This window comes from Triticum aestivum, chromosome 2D, assembly GCF_018294505.1.
Source record: "Triticum aestivum cultivar Chinese Spring chromosome 2D, IWGSC CS RefSeq v2.1, whole genome shotgun sequence".
NCBI lineage: Eukaryota > Viridiplantae > Streptophyta > Magnoliopsida > Poales > Poaceae > Triticum > Triticum aestivum.
In genome coordinates this window covers 577,396,282-577,402,551 of record NC_057799.1, presented here as the reverse complement: position 1 = coordinate 577,402,551, position 6,270 = coordinate 577,396,282, and the positions used below count along the sequence as shown (strand labels likewise).

The 6,270-nt window shown below is 43.7% G+C and overlaps 1 pseudogene; it reads left to right on the top strand.

Annotated features, from left to right (window-relative positions):
• Positions 1–5,080: 5,080 nt before the first annotated feature.
• LOC123050079 (hevamine-A-like) lies at positions 5,081–5,973 on the top strand (annotated as a pseudogene).
• Positions 5,974–6,270: the final 297 nt, after the last annotated feature.

Here is a 6,270-nt window from a genome sequence, read left to right as displayed (position 1 = left end):
ACTGTCGTGTGTAATATAAATAATTTTTTACTTACTTGGATCTTTCATTCTGTTATCTACTAGCGTTTTCAAATGAGGAAATGTGGACTAATGATAATTAGTTCAACATGAAAAGGTTTGCATGTCATGGCTGGTTTTCATTTATATTAAATGGTGTTGGGTGCAAAGAGAACAAATGCTAAAGCCTTTTTCGAACAAAGCTGCAAAAAAACAAAGAAACATCGAAGAGGCAGCACAATAAGAGAAATCCCCACCCACGCCCATAAATAATACTCCCTAGCTAGTACAAAGTTGAGTCACTTATTTTGGGATGGAGGGAGTAGAACATTACTCACCGCATCCCATGGTGGGATCGACCAAAGTCAAGACACTCTCAAAATCTAGAGCTGTTAAAATCATAGAATGCTCAAATGAACAATGATAAGGCGGCAAGGATCTCGGAAACAAACTTGCGTGCGTAGGCGGATGAGGATGAAGTCAGGGATGCACGATTTTACCTGGGTTGAGGCCCCCATGTGGGTAAGAATTCTAGTTGTTTTCTTTGTCTTCCCTTATGATCTTAATGCAAAAGTATGACGGTGGCTAACATGAGTTAAACCATAACAATCTAGATTCCTGCAATAGATCTACATATTTTGCCACAAGGTCGATGCAGAGCGCTTCTTTGCATCGTGGTGTTGTAGTGGTGTTAAACTAGCTTGTTCTTTTGCTTCTACCTATGGGTCCTTATGTGTAGGTGTTCTACTGTGGTATGCAAGATGAGGAACCTCGACATAACTCCTAACCACAGAGAAATAAGGCATAGCTTCCTTAATCTTGATGAACCCGCACTCATCCACGCAACCTTTCCTATCTGCTCCAGTTTCCATAAGCCACACATGCCGGAAGGGAAGGTTCCATAGCTCTTCGGGACTTGTACATGGATATGCCTTCCATGGGCTTGATGTCTCGTGTGCATAAACATATTTATAAGAAATACGAGTATAAATGTTGATAGACCTCATGAGTAGCAGCAGTTCTCGTTGAGGCGATTGTACGATCCGTTGTGGTGACGGGCGTGTTGAAATCATGACCATCAAGTATTGAGACAACCAGAATCACCATACATCATCATTGTTGTATCGACATCTTGCTTGTGCACCTCTCAAAATCCCGAACTACCGCTAATGAGTCCAAAACGCGTCACATCATTTTGGCTCGTTTGTTGCATATCCTCGTAGTTAGACTCCCATATTATGTTCTACTAGCATGATGTTCGTGCATTGCTATGAAACTATAACATACAAGGACATATGTCACTAGCATAGGAAGTCGTTAAAATATGTTCATACCCTACAACCTTTGCATGTGGATCATGATTTAAAAAAAAGGAAAACATGCAATGCCAGATCTTGCTGCAGGCATTTGAGAATCTTAAACGGTCATAGTAGGTTCTTTACAAGACACAATATTTCAAATGTTGAAACATATGAGAATATGCATTAGTAAGTTGATTGCACAAGGTCGTGGATCGGGTAGGAGGACAAGGTCAATTCGATTACTATTTTTTTTCATCTCTTGTTATGTCATATAGAACTGGAAGAACTCAGTTGAGAAGAGAAACTAAAAATATTAGTGTAGTTGTTTATTTGTGTTAGGTACCACATGTGAGTAAAAGTATATTTATTTATTTATTTATATCTCTTCGAAGATTGTTAGTCCCACATATAGGTAGGGATGCATTTGTTTATTGGTGAAGATTGTTGGTCTCACATGTGAACTGACCGCCAACTCCAACCTTTATAGTTGGAAAAGACCGAACCCTTGTTTATGTCTGTTTTGCATAAATACTAGTTTTCATGCATTTTAACCAGAGCACTGCATAATTCTTAGTTTTTATAGGTTTTGTTAGTTTTGTTTTATCTTTTCTGTGTGTTTTCAAATTCCCATGTGATGGTGTCCTGGATTAGGGGTGCACACCACGTCGGCCTGTCATTCATGGGTCGGCCGAGGACCCAACAACAACTGAAGAATGGGCCACACATGCTCTGGCCCTCGGCGTGCTCAAGATGGGATCCTTCGAAGACTTGGTGTATACTTCAAGGCATATTCAAACGATCGACATGTTATCCCTAGTTGTACCCGACATCCTTGTAACCCTACATACCCCTGGTGCCTATATAAGCCGAGGAGTTTAGTTTGTAGAGGAAAGATTTTGAGAGGTTAGAGCTCATGTATACGTCTCGAGGTAGATCATCATGTACTTTGTACCCCATCCACAATCAATATAACAAGAGCGTGACGTAGGGTTTTACCTATTCGAGAGGGCCCGAACCTGGGTAAATACCGTGTCCCCTTTCTTCTCGTTACCATCGTCCCAAGATCACCAGCTCGGGACCCCTACCCGAGATCCGCCGGTTTTAGTACCGACATTGGAGGCCCATGCAGGTCTCGCTGTGTGGTCACAAAGGCTCGATGGCTCGCCTTCAGAGCAGCGACAGCATCGATTGTGGGAATATCGTTTTCCATGGCCAACTTTTTGCCTTCGACAACATCGTGTTGCACGCCAACTCGACGGGCCACCTCAGCCAAATCGAGAACCTTCCTCTAGGCCAGATCATCAGGTTCGGCAATCTGGAGTACGCCGCAGATATCCGTGGAAAACTTGCTTTCTCGGACTGGCTATCAGACCGGTCCGAGGATACTGCCAACATTGTCGCCCTAACACCAGATTCAATCTCGGGGCAGGGCCTCGGAGGCACCCATGCTTCGGATGTGGCCTTGAGCACAGATCTAAGGAGGAGGAGTACTTCCACGCTAGGTTCATGGATTTGTCTTTGCCCGATGATGACGAACATGAGGATAAAACAACGATGATGAGGGCGATACTTAAAGAAATGGAATGTGAGGAGGAGCATGTTCTCAACTTTAAGGGTTCAATAAATGGACATCGAGTGTTGAATGAACAAGGCACGGGAGCATATGAATATGTACAATGACTACTTTGCCCCTGATGCGCTATTCGAAATCTAATTTCAATGTCGGTTTCGGATGTGACAACTATTGTTCATGCGCATCTACTTATTAAACACACGTTGAACATTTTTGCATAACAGTAGAAAAAAATTTAGATACAGGTTGAACATTTTTTAGATACATGTTGAACATTTAGCAAAATACGTATTGAACGCACATTGAATATTTTTTTAATATGTGGTAAATATGTTTTAAATACAAAGCTAACATTTTTAAACGCATGGTCAGCATTTTCAAAAATGTCATCAATATTATTTTTTAAACATGCAAACATCTGTAAAGTGTTAGAACAATGGTTAATATTATATATGTAGTATTTGTCTTACTAGAAGCAAGATATAGGCGTGCCCCGTACCCTTCATGTGAAACCACTCATTAGGCTTCGAGCACACCAGACAGGCGAAAGTAGCAAACTAATATCTGGTTGGATGGTTAGGAGGATAATGGTATCCTCGGCCCATCAGATTTCAGGTTCTAGACTTGACATCAGAGTTCGTATTTTTCTAGATTTATTACAGACCTTCCGGTGATGTGTGTTTAGTGCGAGGAGACGTTATGGTCGACTACGAAGATGTATGTGGCAACTTTGTCAATCTCAAAATGATGTATTGACTCAGTCTCCCGGAGATGCTCATAGGATAAGATGTGTGTGCGTGCGTTTATAAGAATGAGTGCATATGCGTATGTATGAATGTCTGCGTCTATACTATATTAAAGAAAGACGAAGAGACGAAAATATACCCCTAAGAAAACATGACATGACGAACGCGAATGGTACAAGATTTATCTCTTACTCCCTCCATTTCTAAATATTAGTTCTTTTAGAGATTCCAATATTGACTACAAATGAAGCAAAATACTTTAAAATATGTCTATACATATTCGTAAGTTCGTATGTAGTCTATATAAAAATCTTTAAAAGTATTTATATTTAAAAACGGAGGGAGTATATAGTACGCCTTCTATTATTATGTTCTTAATCGCTTTTCTGATGAATTACTCTGTTCTTAATCGCTTAATTTGCCGTCGCCAACACACAGCTGTTGCACGCCTTTTCTTATTCTATACAGGTGTCTTGCACGTCATTCTGTTCAACTAGTAAAAGATAATCTCTTACAAGTTGATGGTGTAGTACAAAATCACGAACACCGTCGCCGTTAAATCGAAGCTGCCAGCAGAGCGCGTTCACAAGTGTAAAGTGTTCATCCATGTGCCCAACAAGTCACGCATGAGCATAAACAATATGGGGGTGCTGCCAAGATCGCCTATGAGCGCGTGTGTGTGGAGGAGCTGGGCCCGCTTAAGTGCAAGATTTTCGCTTGGCTAGCGATGCAGTATAGGCTCTGGACTTCTGACCGCCGCGCAAGACACGGCCTGCAGGATGAGCCATCAGCTTGCTACACGTGTTTGCAAGATGAGGACAACGTAGATCACATTCTGTCGACATGCGGATATGCGCGTGAGGTTTGGTCCTCATTTGGGACACGCTCCGCATCAACGTGCAGGACCGTCTAACTGATGATACGACCCTTGAATGGTGGTTGAGAGAGATAAAACAATTCCACAAGGATGACAAGCGAGGGTTTGACACGTTGCTCATTGCGGGCATGTGGGCTCTTTGGAAGCAACGTAATGCTAGGGTCTTTAACCGAGTCGATCAACAAAAGGATGCTAGGGAGCTTGCCACTATGATCCTTGGTGAGGTAGCCGAGTGGAGGCAAGCAGGTGGTGGTGTTGATGGCCTACAACGATTTGTGAGGAGTTAGCTTAGGCGTGCTAGGTGGTGTTGGTGTTGTGTCTGTGTGGCCGTGTGTGCGCACTCGAGCCACACTTCTTGTAGTTATGCTTTCTACCTTCTATAAAAATATGGTACGCCATTGGCGTACTCTCAAAAAAGCATAAATAATATGGGGGTGCCAGATTTCACACAAAGAGTGCCCTGGTATATAAGCCAACCATCCAAGCACAAATTCAGCAGACGCAGCAAAACCAAAGGCATATTCCTACATCTGAAAACATCAACAGTGGAGAGAAGAGTCCAATAGGAACAAATATTGCCCCAGAGATGGCTACTAGGTCATCTCTGCTGCAACTGCTAGTCGTGGCAGTAGCCGCGGCTCAGTTTCTCGGATCGAAAGCCGGCGGCATTTCCATCTACTGGGGTCAGAATGGTGGAGAGGGCACGCTGGCTGCAACCCGCGCCACTGGCACTACAAATTTGTCAACATCGCCTTCCTTTCCTCCTTCGGCAATGGCCAGCCTCCAGTCCTCAACCTGGCAGGCCACTGCGTCCCAACCAACGGCAGGTGCGCTAGTCTAAGCTCGGACATCAAGTCATGCCAGAGCAACGGCGTCAAGGTCATGCTCTCCATCGGTGGCGGGGCAGGCGGCTATTACCTTTCCTTGTCTCAGGATGCCAAGAATGTCGCGACGTACCTGTGGAACAACTTCTTAGGAGGTACGTCATCTTCGCGGCCTCTCGGTGATGCAGTCCTCGACGGCATCGACTTCGATATTGAGGGTGGTACACCCCTGCACTGGGATGATCTTGCAAGGTTCCTAAAAGGGTATAGCAACTCCGGCAGGAGAGTGTACTTGACTGCTGCGCCACAATGCCCTTTCCCTGATGCTTGGGTGGGAGGTGCCCTCAACACCGGCCTCTTTGACTATGTGTGGGTGCAATTATACAACAACGCTCCTTGCCAATATACTTCAGGAAGCACTTCCAATCTAGCTGATTCATGGAAGCAGTGGTTGGCAGTTCCTGCAAAGCAGATCTTCCTCGGTCTCCCGGCGTCACCTCAGGCTGCTGGGAGCGGGTTCATCCCGGCCGATGACCTAAAGTCGGATGTTCTCCCAATGATCAAGAGTGCGGGGAAGTATGGTGGGATCATGTTGTGGTCCAAGTATTATGATGACCAGGATGGCTATAGCTCTTCGGTGAAGAGTGATGTTTGAGAGGGTTGACTTTCATCTAATCCATATGATTGGCACTTCCTTGTGTTGTGTGAGGATTTATTTTATTTCCCCTTTGTGATTTTTAAGTTATTATGTGGTGCTAGACTGCCGTGTGTAATATAAATAAATTTTTACATACTTCGATCGTTCATTCCATTATCTACTTAGGTTTTCAAATGAGGAAATGTGGACTAATGATAATTAGTTCAACATGAAAAGGTTTGCATGTCATGGCTGGTTTTCATTTATATTAAATGGTGTTCGGTGCACAGAGAACAAATGCAAAGCCTCTTTTGA